This window comes from Phascolarctos cinereus, unplaced genomic scaffold (genome assembly GCF_003287225.1).
Source record: "Phascolarctos cinereus isolate Bilbo 61053 unplaced genomic scaffold, phaCin_HiC Scaffold_3;HRSCAF=262, whole genome shotgun sequence".
NCBI lineage: Eukaryota > Metazoa > Chordata > Mammalia > Diprotodontia > Phascolarctidae > Phascolarctos > Phascolarctos cinereus.
Genome location: NW_027555736.1, coordinates 42535018 through 42549974, shown reverse-complemented (window position 1 = coordinate 42549974; position 14957 = coordinate 42535018). Strand labels below are relative to the sequence as shown.

The 14957-nt window shown below is 36.7% G+C and overlaps 1 pseudogene; it reads right to left on the bottom strand.

Moving 5' to 3' along the window:
* Positions 1 to 2601: 2601 nt before the first annotated feature.
* The window catches only part of LOC110213960 (cytochrome P450 2C44-like), a 53802-nt pseudogene continuing 41446 nt past the window's right edge, over positions 2602 to 14957 (bottom strand).

Below are 14957 nucleotides of genomic sequence, written 5' to 3'. Positions count from 1 at the left end.
CCTGAACTTCTTCAGGTCCTGTGTAATCCTGACTGTGGTTCAATGATATTTAAATTGTTTTTCTGGCTGTTTTTAGTATTTTCTCTTCGGTCTTGTAATTTTGGAATTTGGCTACTATATTCCTTGGCGTTGTCAATCTGGGATCTCTTTCAGGAGGTGATAGATTCTTTCTATGGCTATTTTGCCCTCTGATTCTAGGACATCAGGGCAGTTTTCCTTTATGATTTCCTGAAAGAAGCAGTCCAGGCTCTGTTTTTCATTGTGGTATTCAGGCATGCCAATAATTTTAAAATTGTCTCTCCTGGATCGATTTTCCAGGTGAGTTGTTTTACCAATGAGGTATTTTACATTTTCTTGTTTTTTTTCTCATTCTTTTGTTTCTGTTTGACTGATTCTTGCCCTTTCATAGAGTCATTAGCTTCCATTTGCCCAATTCCAATTTTTAACAAATTTTCTTCTATTAGATTTTGTAGCTCCTTCTCCATTTGGCCAATTGTATTTTTTAGAGACTTGTTTTCTTCAGTGTACCTTTTTCCAGTAACCAATTGTATTTTTTAAGGACTTTTTTTCTACAGTTAATTTTTGTCCTTCCTTTTCCAAGCTATTGACTCTCTCTTGTATACCTCTCACTTCTTTTCCCAATGTTTCTTCTACCTCTCTTTGACTTTTAAATTCCTTCTTGAGCTCTTCCAAGAAGGCTTTTTGGGCTTCAGACGGGGTTTCAGATGTGGGTTTGTTGACAATGTTGTCCTCTTCAGAATTTCTGCCTTGATCTTCACTGGCCCCATAATAAGAATCTATGGTGCATTTCTTTTTGCTCATGGTGTTTACTTATTTCTTGGCCTTTCAAAAACTTTAAGCTCTCCTGCTGGGGAGCAGGGGCCATTGATCCAAACTTCTTGTGTTAGGAACCCAGGGCCTGGTCACTTAATTTGTGCACTGGGTTCTCAACTTCTGGCAGCTGGAGGCTATAGGGTTCTGGCAGTTTACCTGGTGTTGAGCTGAAATCAGCAACATTGGAACTCCAGGGTTAGGATTGGGTAGTCTGACTCCTGGAGGTTGCCTGCTCTCCAGAGCCTTTCCTTCCTTTCACTTTCTTTGACTTCTTTCAGACAGATGTTTAGCTGCTGTAAGATGTTCCTCTACCTGGTGTGAACTCTTGGAGCACTTCTCAGTTTTGCTGAGGCACTGGGAGACTCGGTTGCTGTAGAATGCTGAGGCATGTGGTGGTTTTTTGAGCTGATCTCCACTGGTTCCCCTGCCATTACTGAGGCACTCAAGGGTCCTGGTGTTGATATTTGTCTGCTCCACTACTTGGGGTTCATGATCTCCCACTGGTCTGATGAGGTGGGGCTTTCCTCTAGCTTGCTGGGACACCTCTTGTTCTGTACTGCTCCCCTTCCCCCAGGGCAAGAGGGGCCTTTCCCATTAATCCCTCAAGCTACCTGACCTACCAGAGTGCTGCACCCCATCTTTCTGCTGGTTCAGCTGTTCCAGGGTTTTTCCTGGGGTGATATTTTCTGGGTTTTCAGAGGTTAATAAGGGACAATGAGAGCAACTTACTTCTTACTCTGCCATCTTGGCTCCCAGAAGAGGAACTCACTTTACTATTTTTCTTTGCCAAAAATAATGCCTTTCTCTTTTTATTTTTCAGGCCTTAGCTGTGTTTTTATCAATATGAGGATTTCCCCAATAAGGAAATTTCTTCTGTTACTACCAATATGTAATATTTTGTACCTTATAGTTTTAAACACAACAACTTAAAAGTTAAATGACTTGCCCAAAGTCACATGGCCAAGAGTATGGGTCAGAGGCAGAACTTGAACCTGAGTTGATATTAATGCTACCTCTTTCCACTATACCATACTCTGTTTCCACATGTATCATATATATGTATGTTTACACATATATGCACATATGTATGTATATATGTGTGTATATGTGAATGTATGTATATATTGTGTATATATATGTATGTGTGTATACATATCTATATCTATATCTATATATTCCTTTGTAGTATATTTGTTATTTGAATAAATGAACAGGTGAATGATCCAGGATGCCCATCTGATAAACATGTTAAGATACATGTAATGAGAGAATGTGGAAGGAAACCTGTCTCAGTTAAATTCAACTCAGTTATCATCATTAGGGGGCAGCTAGGTGGTGCAGTGGATAGAGCAACATCCCTGGAGTCGGGAGGACCTGAGTTCAAATCCATCCTCAGACATATAACACTCACTAGTTGTGTTTCTCTGGACAAGTCACTTAACCCCATTTACCTCATACAAAATTAATAAAATAAATACATAAATAAATAACAATTGTGATTATTAGACATAGGCATGAATAATCTTGTCACACAACCCTTCACATCTCCCACCCATGTGTCTATTTCCAATAGTGTGGTGTCAGTCAGTTAGTTACCAAATAAATCTTTATTTAGCAGCTATTCTGTGTCAGCCCTATTCTAAGGTTTAGGGATACAAACAAGGGCAAAAGAAAAGAAGCAAGGAGGGCCTAAGCTAGCTTGCTAAAGTGTTCGGAGATAACACCCAGTCATATTAGTTACAGAAACAAAACTGAATTTTGTGAGCATCACTGAGAGATGTAGAAAGAAGCCAGAGACTTCTTCTCAGAATGCATTAAGAGAAGCAACCAAATGGAAGAATTGCTGTAGAGATGGATTCTTTTCAAATTCCAAGGTAAAGACAAGAAAGAAAATTTACCCATAGTAAAAGCCATGAAATTGTCATTCTTCTTAAAACTACCATCTTTATGCAGGACATGTCCTGGGTCAAATTGATGTGGGTTGGGGAATTCTTTGTGGTCAAATAAGGCAGAGGAAAGCAATATGAACACTGTTGTACCAAGGAATAAAGAAAGAACAATAGTGAGTGGATTACTATCTCCGTACAATGCTAAGCACAGTGCTTTGCACATAGGACATCCTTAATAAATGCTTATTGACTTACCAAATTCTTTAAGCTTTCAATAAAGAGAGAGAACATTTTGATAATGCACCACAGATTTTATTAATATTTCCCTCAATAACATGTAAGCACAATTTTACCATTTATTATCTTTTTTTAGTTTGATTAAACAAATTTGAATTCACAAATACTAATTAGAACTTTGTCAAATGTATAGGAATACAAGTTATCCCCCAATTGTTAAATGGTTAAAAGATATGAATAACAGTTTTCCAATGAAGAAATCAAAGCAATTAATGGTCTTATGAAAATACTTGAAATCATTATTGATTAGAGAAATGCAGATTAAAACAAGCTTGAGATAACATTTTACATGTACCAGATTGGCTAAAATGATATAAGGGGGAAGTGACAAATTTTGGAGAGGATGTGGAAGAGTTGGAACACTAATTCATTTTTTGTAGAATTGTAAAATTATCCAACCATTTTGGAGAGCAATCTGAAATCGTGCCCAAATAGTTATTAAGCTACCTATAACCTTTGGGCATAATAAGAGAACGTGTATATAATAACCACAATATTATTTTAAGAGCAACTTTGAGCAAATAAGTTATTTTTTTATTATAAATAGCAAAATTAACTCTAAAGAATATGGTGAAGAAAGATGCTATCAGTATTAAGAGAAAGAACTGATAAATAGAAGTATGTATAGAATAATTTTACATAGATTTACCTATTTGTGTATAATGATGGCCAGCGAGGGGGGATGGAAGAATAAAAGAAAAAAAACTGTAATTTTGTTGTACATTAGAAAGGAATAGCAAGTTGTACATTGTAGATTTGCAGTTTTATTTACAATCATCTTTTTTTTTATTGTACTATGTTATGGAAATGCTTGTTTTATTCCATAAATTAAAAAAGTAGATTTGGCCAAATGGAAAAGGAGGTCCAAAAGCTCACTGAAGAAAATAATTCCTTAAAAATTAGAATTGGGTGAATGGAAGCTAATGACTCCATAAAACTTCAAGAAACAATAAAAAAAATCAAAAGAATGAAAAATAGAATAAAATATGAAATATCTCACTGGAAAAACAACTGAGTGGAGAACAGATCTAGGAGAGACAATTTAAGGATTATTGGACTTTTCATTACTTCCCCTGATATTCTAGACCCTTTGTTCTTCCAAATGAATCTTGTTATAATTTTTTTCTAATTCTATAAAATAATCTTTTGGTACTTTGGTATGGCACTGAATAAGTAAATTAGCTTAGGTAGAATTGTCATTTTTATCATATTAGCTTGGCCTACATGTGAGCAACTGATGTTTTTCCAATTATTTAGCTCTGACTTTATTTGTGTGAAAAGTGTTTTGTAATTGTGTTCATAGAGTTCCTGGGTTTGTTTCAAGAGGTAGACTCCTAAATATTTTCTAATGTCTACATTAAGTTTAAATGGAATTTCTCTTTCTATCTCTTGCTGTTGGGCTTTGTTGGTAATATATAGAAATGCTGATGATTTATGTGGGTTTATTTTATAGCCTGCAACTTTGCTAAAGTTGTTTATTATTTCAAGTAGTTTTTTACTTGATTCTCTAGGATTCTCTAAGTATATCATCATGTGATCTGCAAACAGTGATAGCTTTTGTTTCTTCTTTGCCTATTTTAGTACCTTCAATTTCTTTTTCTTCCCTTATTGTTGAAATTAACTTTTCCAGTACAATATTGAATAACAGTGGTGATAATGGACATCCTTGTTTCACCCCCAATCTTATTGGAAATGCTTCTAGCTTGTCCCCATTATATATAATGCTTGCTGAAGGTTTTAGATAGATGCTATTTATTATTTTAAGGAAGACTCCATTTATACCTATGCTTTCTAGTGTTTTTAATAGGAATGGGTGTTGTATTTTGTCAAAAGCTTTTTCTGCATCTGTTGAGATGATCATGTGGTTTCTGTTGGTTTTGGTGTTGATATGCTCAGTTATGCTGATAGTTTTCCTAATATTGAACCACCCTGCATTCCTGGTATAAATCCTACCTGGTCATAGTGTATTATTCTTGTGATAAGTTGCTGTAATCTATTTGCTAATATTTTGTTTAAAATTTTTGCATCTATATTCATTAGAGAAATTGGTCTATAATTTTCTTTCTCTATTTTGACTCTTCCTGGTTTAGGTATCAGCACCAATTTGTATCATAAAAAGAATTTGGTAAGACTCCTTCTTCACCTATTTTCCCAAATATCTATATGTATTGGAATTAACTGTTCTTTAAATGTTTGATAGAATTCGCATGTAAATCCATCTGGCCCTGGAGATTTTTTCCTAGGGAGTTCATCAATGGCTTGTTCAATTTCTTTTTCTGAGATGGGGTTATTTAAGTATTTTACTTCCTCTTCTGTTAATCTGGGCAATTTATATTTTTGTAAATATGTATCCATTTCACTAAGATTGTCAAATTTGTTGGCATATAGTTGGGCAAAATAATTCCTAATTATTGTTTTAATTTCCTCTTCCTTGGTGGTAGCTTCACCCTTTTCATTCTTGGTACTAGTAATTTTTTTTTTTCTTTTTTTAATTAAATTAACCAAAGGTTTATCTATTTTATTGGTTTTTTCATAAAACCAGCTCTTAGTTTTATTTATTAGTTCAATAGTTTTCTTAATTTTCCTTTGGTTTTTAATATTTCTAATTTGGAGTTTAATTGAGGATTTTTAATTTGTTCTTTTTCTAGTTTTTTTAGTTGTATGCCCAATTCATTGTTTTCCTCTTTTTCTATTTTATTTATGTAAGCATTTAGAGATATAAAACTTCCCCTAAGAACTGCTTTCACTGCATCCCATAAGTTTTGGTATGTTGTCTCATTATTGTCATTCTCTTGAATGAAATTATTGATTGTTTCTATGATTTGTTGTTTGACCCAATCATTTTTTAGGATTAGATTATTTAGTTTCCAATTATTTTTTAGTCTATCTTTCCATGGCCCTTTATTACATATATTTTTATTGCATCATGATCTGAAAAGATGCATTTAATATTTCTGCCTTTCTGCATTAGATTGTGAGGTTTTTACGCCCTAGTACATGGTCAATTGTTGTGTATGTGCCATGTACTGCTGAGAAAAAAGTATATTCCTTTCTATCCCCATTCTATCATACCTAACTTTTCTAATGTTCTATTCACCTCCTTGACTTCTTTCTTGTTCATTTTGCAGTTAGATTTATCTGGTTCAGAGAGGAGGAGGTTGAGGTCCCCCACTAGTATAGTTTTGCTGTCTGTTTCTTCCTGTAATTCCCTGAACTTCTCCTCTAAGAATTTGGATGCTATACCATTTGGTGCATATATGTTTAGTAATGATATTACTTCATTGTCTATGGTGCCTTTTAGCAGGATGTAGTTTCCTTCCTTATCTCTTTTGATTAGATCTATTTTTGCTTTTGCTTTGTCTGAGATCAGGATTGCTACCCTGCTTTTTTTACTTCAGCTGAAGCATAATATATTCTGCTCCAGCCTTTTACCTTTACCCTGTATGTGTCACTCTTTTTCAAATGTGTTTCCTGTAAACAACATATTGTAGGATTATGGTTTTTAATCCATTCTATTTGCTTCCATTTTATGAGAGAGTTCATCCCACTCATATTCACAGTTATGAGTACTATCTGTGTCTTTTTCTCCATCCTTTTCCCCCATTTATTTTTCTTTCTCCTTTTCCTTCTCCCCCTTCACTAGTGTTTTGCTTTTGACCACCCTCCTTCAGTCCCTCCCCTTTATTATCCCTTTCCCTTTTCATCCCCTTTACCCTTATTCCCTCCCTACTATCCCCCCTCCCTTTTCTTTCCCCTTTTCCCTCCTACTGCCTATAGGGCAAGTTAGATTTCTATACCTAACTGATTATGTTATTCCCTTCTTGAGCCAAATCTGATGAGAGTAAGGTTCAAACAATGCTCACCCCCTCCCTTCTTTCCCTCTGCTGTAATAGGATTTTGTGTCTTTTCCTGTAATGTAATTTACCCTTGTCTGCCTCCTCCTTTCTCAGTACATTTTCTAAGATCAGATTAATCCACTTATTTGGATCCATTTAACCCACTTATTAGATATTTTTTTTTATCATTACATCAAAGTCAACTAATATCCACCCCTTTATGTATACTCCTTTAACATGGTGTAATAACAATACAGTTCTCAAGAGTTGCAAGTGTCATCTTCCCTTGTAGGGATTAAACAGTCCCCCTTATTAACAACATATTGTATCTTTCTGTCCCATTTACCTTTTTATGTCTTCTTGAGTTGTACTTGAAGATCAAATTTTTTGTTGAGCTCTGGTCTTTTTATCAGGAAAGTTTGGAAGTCTCCTATTTCATTGAATATCCCTCCTCCCTTGAAAAATGATGCTCATTTTTGCTGGGTATTGATCCTTGGCTGCATCCAAGCTCCTTTGCCTTAGAATATCATGTTCCATGCCCTGGTCTTTTAATGTAGAAGCTGCAAGGTCCTGTGTAATCCTGACTGTGGTTCCATGATATTTAAATTGTTTCTTTCTGGCTGCTTGCAGCACCTTCTCTTTCATCTGGTAATTTTGGAATTTTGCTATTATATTCCTTGGCATTGTCAATTTGGGATCTCTTTCAGGGGTGTGGGATTCTTTCTATGGTTATTTTACCTTCTGGTTCTAGGACTTCAGGGCAGTTTTCCTTTATGATTTCCTGAAAGATACTGTCCAGGCTCTTTTTTCATCATGATTTTCAGGTAGTCCAATAATTTTTAAATTGTCTCTCCTGATCGATTTTCCAGGTCTTGTTTTACTGAGGTATTTTATTTTCATCTATTTTTTCATTTTTTTGTTTCTGTTTGACTGATTCTTGCTCTCTCATAGAGACATTAGTTTCCATTTGTCCAATTCTAGTTTTTAACAGATTGTTTTCTTCTGTTAGTTTTTGTACTTCCTTCTTCAATTGGCCAATGTGTTTTTTAGGGACTTGTTTTCTTCAGTGTTTTTTTTTCCAATTGGCCAATTGTTTTTTGAAGGACTCTTCTACCTCTCTCATTTGACTTTAAAATCCTTCTTGAGCTCTTCTAAGAAGGCTTTTTGGGCTTCAGACCAGTTCATATTCCCTTTTGTTGTTGCAGATGTGGGTTTGTTGACAATGTTGTCCTCTTCAGAATTTCTGTCTTGATCTTCACTCTTCTCATAATATGAATCTATGGTACGTTTCTTTTTACTCATGGTGTTTCTTTATTCCCTTGCCTTTAAAGAGATTGAGCTCTCCTGCTGGGGAACAGAGGGTACTGACCCAAGCTTCTTGTGTTGGGATCCTAGGTCTTGGTCACTGGCTTTGCGTGCTGGGACCTCTGATGCTAGGAATTGGAGGCTGTAGGTTTCTGGCAGCTTACCTCGTGTTGGGCTGGAATCAGCAAGGCTGGAACTTTCAGGCAATTCTAGGTTGCCTGCTTTTCCTTTCCTTTAGTTTTCTTCAGCTCCTTTTAGATGGGTGCTGCAGGGTGTTTATCTGCCTGGGGCCACTTGCAGTGCTGCCTCCCTTAGTTCAGCTGAGGCACTGGGACACTCCTTTGCTGTAGAATGCCAAGTCTCCTGGTGGTTTTCTGAGCTGGTTTCCACCAGGTTCCCATCCCCTTCCCTCAATGAGGCACTCAGGGTCCAGGTGTGGGTGTTTGCCTGCTCTACCTCCTGCGCTTCAGGATCTCCTCCTGGTTGGCAGTTAGAGGCTGTACGGTTCTGACAGCTTACCTGGGCTACTGCACTGCTGCTCCCCGTCTTTCTTCTGGTTCCTCTGTTCCAGAGTTTTTTCTGGGGTGATATTTTCTAGGTTTTCAGAGGGTGATAGAGGAGGGGGAGAGCAACTGACTTCTTACTCCACCATCTTGGCTCCCAGAAGCACTATATTTTCTAAATGTGTAAGTCTGGGCCATCTCTAGTCATCCTGATGAATATCTGGCTGCTAGAGCCAGGTGGCTCTGGAGGAGAAAGTGAGACTGGTGACCTTGCACAGCCCTCCCTCCCTCAAATCAAAATCAATTTGCAAGCTGTGTTATCATCTCCCTGACATCATGGTTCTCTTCAAGAATGAAGGACAAGCAACCTGTGATTACTCTGAGCTTCCTAAATAGGTACGCAGATGGCCAGTTCTATTTGGGTTACTCAGCTCATCATCCAGTCTTCCTCTCTGTCTTCCCCACTCAAGTTGATTTTTTTTTATTAAAGAGACCCTCCCTTGACTCACTTCTTAAAGAGACATATTCACTCAATGGGGATTATCTCTCTCAAAGTGAGAACCTGAAAAGACCTTAGCTTAAAAGGGTCAGGGTCTCCCACTGAATCCTGGGCCATCTACAGTTATCCTGATGAATATCTGGCCACTGGACCCAGATGGCTCTGGAAGACTAAGTGAGTCTGGTGACCTTGCTCAGCCCTCCCTCACTCAAATCAAAGTCAATTGCAAGTCATGTCATCATCTCCCTGATGCCATGGTCCTCTTCAGGAATGAAGAACAAACACAACAAATGTAGAAGTAATGAGCACAATCAAAGCCCATGATTTGTATAGATCACATACAGTCTGGAAGGCTTCTGAAAGATCAATGAATAATAACTTAATTTTTATCATTGTGAAAGCTCATATCCTAAGGCTTACTGACCTGTAATCTCTGACTCTAAGCTGGTGGAAAGGACAGACAAAATAGTACTGTCTCTAGTTCCTAAGGAGTAAAGCTCTGTCAAGGGCCTCTGTTTCTTTGGCACCTCAACTGCTGGAGTTGGTCTAGGAAAATGATGTTCTTCATATTCAATCCCTCTTCTCTCTCTAGGCTTAGACCTCTAATTGGGACAGCCTTGGGGATCTTCCACAAACCTCAAGTGATATGAAAGTTACCTTCTATATTTTTCATATTTTAACCCAAATCCTCTGGTTATGGGTCATCATATCATCAACTATCCATTTGTATTGCCTCAGTTATTTCTTGGCTCTTCTTTGATCCTAACCCCCTGGCCCCTGAGGAAGCCAACAATAATCTATAAGGGAAACAGGTACTTATGACACATCATATTTGTAGGATTGCTGCTGATTTCTGGGGGTGTGTTTTTAGATCATTGATTATCTTGTCTTACCACAATGTGGAATACCGTTTCTCCCCACCAGTCTTCTTTGTTGTGTTTTCTAAGTATATGGAGTCATTATCCACCGAGTGAATTTTCTGACCACAAATTTAAGTGTAACTCTATTTACTATTTATTCTCTGTGCTTTTGGAAGCCAAAGCCATAACTAAGTGGTAGGCTTCTGTTTCGACATCTGATCTCTCCAAACATGGTTTGAGTTAATATATCTTTTCCATTAACAAAACCCAAACATGTCCATAAATACCAAGTCATAAAAAACTGGACATATGCGGAGTGAGTCATTTGACTCTATCCTGTGAGGAATTATAGGTCTATAGGGCATAAGTTGGTCAAGATTTCTAAAAAGGACTTAACATGTTCTTGTGCACTGAAAGTGAAGGATGTAGCCCCCCAAAAAAAACCCTCTGCTTCTGAGTGTTCTTGAGGAAAATACAACAGTTTTATTTATCTGGACTCCTGCTAAGTTAAACACCCCCTTGTGTAGCTTGCCCTCAAAATTTTTATCTTGGTCCGCATGAATCCTGGAAAGAAGGCTATATAGCAAGAAATACTTCTCCCATTACACCTTGGTTAATTGAAAGCCTTCAATATTGGCTAAAAAGGTTGTATTACTGACCATAATATAGCATCACTAAACTGTTCCTGGTGTTCGTATTTTCTTCCAGGGAGAAGAAATATATGCACAGCAGCTCAAAACTCTTGTTACTACTGCTTATATTCTTCAAGGAAGCAACTAAAGTTCATCACATTTTCTGCTGAAAATATGTTCAACTGAACACACTCAAGTCAGATGTTACCTGATATATCTTATATATATCTACTGTCATCTCTGCAAAGAGGCCCAGTTCTTCTTGAGATCCACAGTTCTATTTTGCCCCATTTACCAAAGACATGATGAATGGTTTTCTTAGCCATGGACCTGCCTTTTTATATCACGTGGTAGAATTATTCTTATCCAAAAAGGTATTCTCCATCAGAAGTCCAACCTAAATAATTCCTTCAATAAAGCTAAGATGGATTCCTAGAGGGTTACTTTCCCCCTCTCTGTTGACTAATAGACCCCTCCATCCTAAAGATGAGCTCGGTATAGTGATCCACGGTCATTCTCTGTGCAGGCAGTATTGGTTCAAAGCTTCAAAATTGGATTGAGCCAATGTAACAACCTCTGTAGGAGTACCCTTTTTTTTTTTTTTTGCTGCACAATCAGGTACAGGAGGTCCTTATCATGCATAGATTACTGTGAACTAAACCAAGGGTATCATTAAGGTAGCTGATTCATCGAAACTACTACATATGACATCTGCACCCACTTCTTTTCCTCTAATGCCCATAAAATATGTTGTTCATATAAACTCCACTACTTATCTCTGGAAATGTAACATCCAATTCAGCACTTTTTACAATATAAGCCAATTATCAGTCCATCCCTGAAATTTAGTGCCATACATTTAGTCTTGAATGTTTTCAATGACAGCTCACTTCAGCATGTAGGAAAAACAGACCTAACATCCCCTTATCATCATCATCACTCCATTTCCCTCCCCATCCCCCATCATATCACTTTTTTTTTCCTTTTAGGAAAGTGTGCAAAAAGTTATGAATTAAAACAGAAGTCTCAGAAAATAGATTAAAGGTGGTAAGCAGAGTTCAGAATCTAGTTCAGGTCTTTACCCATCTCTCATGAATTGACTTAATTAATGATCAGTCTACAAAAAGGGAAGAAATCATTAATGATTTCAGCTAGGAGAAGTATCTCTTGAATTCAACTTTGACTGACTAGAAAAAATTTGGTGGAGGCAATAGTCATTGAATGGTGTTAAGAAAAAAAAAATTCTCCAAAGGTCTGCTGAAAGTTAAATGACAATTGTTTTATTTGACAAAGCAACCTGCTAACTCAACTGTTACCTAAACTGTAAATCCTTACACAATCTTGAATGGAATTTTGGCTACTAACAGGAAATTCTCTAAACATAACTGGCTTGTGAGAGTAATTTTCAGGGTCCTAGGGTAGCTCTACCATCTTTTGCATCTCTTTAAGTAAAAAAAAAAATTTCAACGGATAAAAATTATTTATGGCAAGCTTGTTCCTAAAATGAAGAATATATCTAGAGAAGAGTATAGCTAATTATAGCTAGAGAAGACTGGTAGCAGCAAATTGCTTTTTCAAGCTAAATGATTGGTGAAGTGCAGGGGATTTTGTTTCATAGTGGTGGGATGGGTCTGGACCAATAAGTTCATCTATGCAGGAAACCCTTGGTATGGAAACTCCACTTTTAGTAAACTAAAAGACTAGAGGATTGCCTGGAAACTGAAAGGTAAGTGATTTTCCAATGGCCACACAACCATTGTCAGTCAGAGGCAGACTTGAACATAGGTATGGCTAATTCCAAAGTAGACTGTCTACCTATTATGTTGCCTACCTTTCTATAGATGTTCAAAAGTATAGAGGAAAATAATAGTTTTCATTATTTCTTCTTCAAAATCTTGAAACATAAGGAGTATTAAAGGCATGTATAATTATTTCAATTTGACTGAAAATATATTACTCAATTTGGTGACAGGTTTCACATACAGGTTTCATATAGATATAGATATATAGATACAGATATATATAAAATTGACCTTTGAGTACCCCTGACACTAACACTAGAGTATATAAACTGGATTCACACTTGCTAGGGAGTTAGGGAGTCTTAAGAGAACATGGATTCTGGATTCTAACTTGATTATGACATTTCTGTCTTCTCCCTCTTTCTTGCCTTAGGTATGAAGTATTGATGGATTTGAGTGTCATGGGTTACTCCATGGGTAAACTGAAAGGGGCAGGATTAACGTATCTCTGTATCTCATGCAGCACAGCCTCTGTATAGGGCATCTCCAGTTTGTCTTTAATGGAAGGAATTCTATGTTGTCCAGTCACTTGATCAATTTCTACATGAATTTTATCTATTGACATAAAAAAGCTTAATCTCATGTTGTCTGAATAACTGGCAACACTGAAGTGGGCACAAGAGATACAGTTAATAGAAAGTAAATTAAACAAAACTCCTAGAAGACCAAGAGGAAAATCTTGCTCATACTCATTGGATTATGTAATTTAATACTGGAAAGAAGCCTTAGTCCAAATTTTTCATTTGTCAAATGGGGAAATTAAGGGAAAAAGAAGATAACCATGATTCAAGTCCTGGTCTTCAGACTCCAAACCCAGAGTGCTTTTACTACATCACACTGGATAACCCACCACCACCCCCAGAGGGGTAAAGGACTGGCTTTCCCAACCTCAGAAAATACAATTGATCTAACAGTAACTATACCACTGGCAATGTCAACTTTGAGTTAGTCATACCACAGACCAATTATATGACTTGGTTCTTTGACTGAGAAGTCCCTAAATACTTTGCTATATTATAAACATATCATGCTATACACTTATAATCAGTGAGCAGTATGAGTAAATGACTAAATATTTTCTATCATCTGCATGACTCCTTGTAATCTGACAGCATGTGGGAATCAGCAAATCCAGGAAGAATGTGAGTATCCTTTAGTCCTCACTATTCTTCCTTTTGAAATGTCCTTAAATGGTCAAAAATTTGGTCAAAAATGGTCAAAAGTTTTGACTATATGTCTCCTCTACTAAATAAACTCTTAATATTAGAATCCTTATTATCTTTAGAATAAAACAGAAATTTCTCCACTCAGCTTTTAAAACCCTTCACAAAAAACAACAACAACTCATCTTTTCAGTCTCATAGCTTAAGTATGCAATCCAGCCAACCTGGTGTTTCCTCTGTTCTTTTTGAAGGGCACTCCATCTCTCATCATTTCCCATTTTTCCACCATTCTCATGCTTAGAAATGTACTCACTCTTTTCCTTTGCCTCATAGAATTTCTCTCCTCTTTTAAAATAAGCTCAAGCATTATGCTTTACATGATGCCTTTCCTGAACTTCCAAATGTCTACTTTGTATTTACACTTTGGCAGGCAGTCAGTCAAATGACATTTATTGAGTAAATAGTATGTCCCAGGCTGTGTTTAAATTTGAGATTATAGGCAAGGGGCATAGGCAATCTGTGCTTTCAAAGAGCTCGTCACTCAATGGGGAAGACAACATGCAAACAGCTAGGAAAACAAAAGATATACATAGGTTCAAATTGGGATGTAACCTCAGAGTGAAAGCATTAAGATTGAAATGAACTGGCAAAAAGCTTCTTGCAGAAGATGAGACTACCTGAAATTTGAAGGAAGCCAGGAAAAGTTGGAGGTGGATATGAGGAGGGAGAGGGTTTTAGGAATGGGGGGACAACCCATGAAAATGCCTAAAGTCCATAAATGGAGTTTCTTGTTTGTGGAATAACAAAGAGGCCAGTGTCACTGGATAATAGAATTAACGGAGGAAAATAAGGTTCAAGAAGACTGTTAAGATTCCAGTTGTAAAGGGCTTTTTAAAAATTACATTTTATTTTCCTCCAGTTATATGTAAAAAACAGTTTTTAACATTCATATTTTTTCATTTTGTGTCCTACACTTTCTCTCTTCCTTCCTCACTTCCCCCCTCCATAAGACAGTAAATAATGAAATAGGGTACTTATGTTAAATCATGCAAAACATTTTACCATACTAGTCATGTTGTGAAAGAAGACACAACCGTACCCAAAGGAAAGAAAACAACCCAGAATGCAGAAATTGAAAAATAGTATGCCTTGGTCTGCATTCGTACTCCATCAGTTGTAACCTTTCTCATCATGTCTTTTCCAATTGTCTTAGATCAGTGTATTACTGAGGCTAGCTAAGTTATTCACAATTAAGCATCGTATGGTATTGCTCTTACTTTGTAGAATGTTCTACTGTTTCTGCTCACTTCACTTTGTATCAGTTTATATGTCTTTAC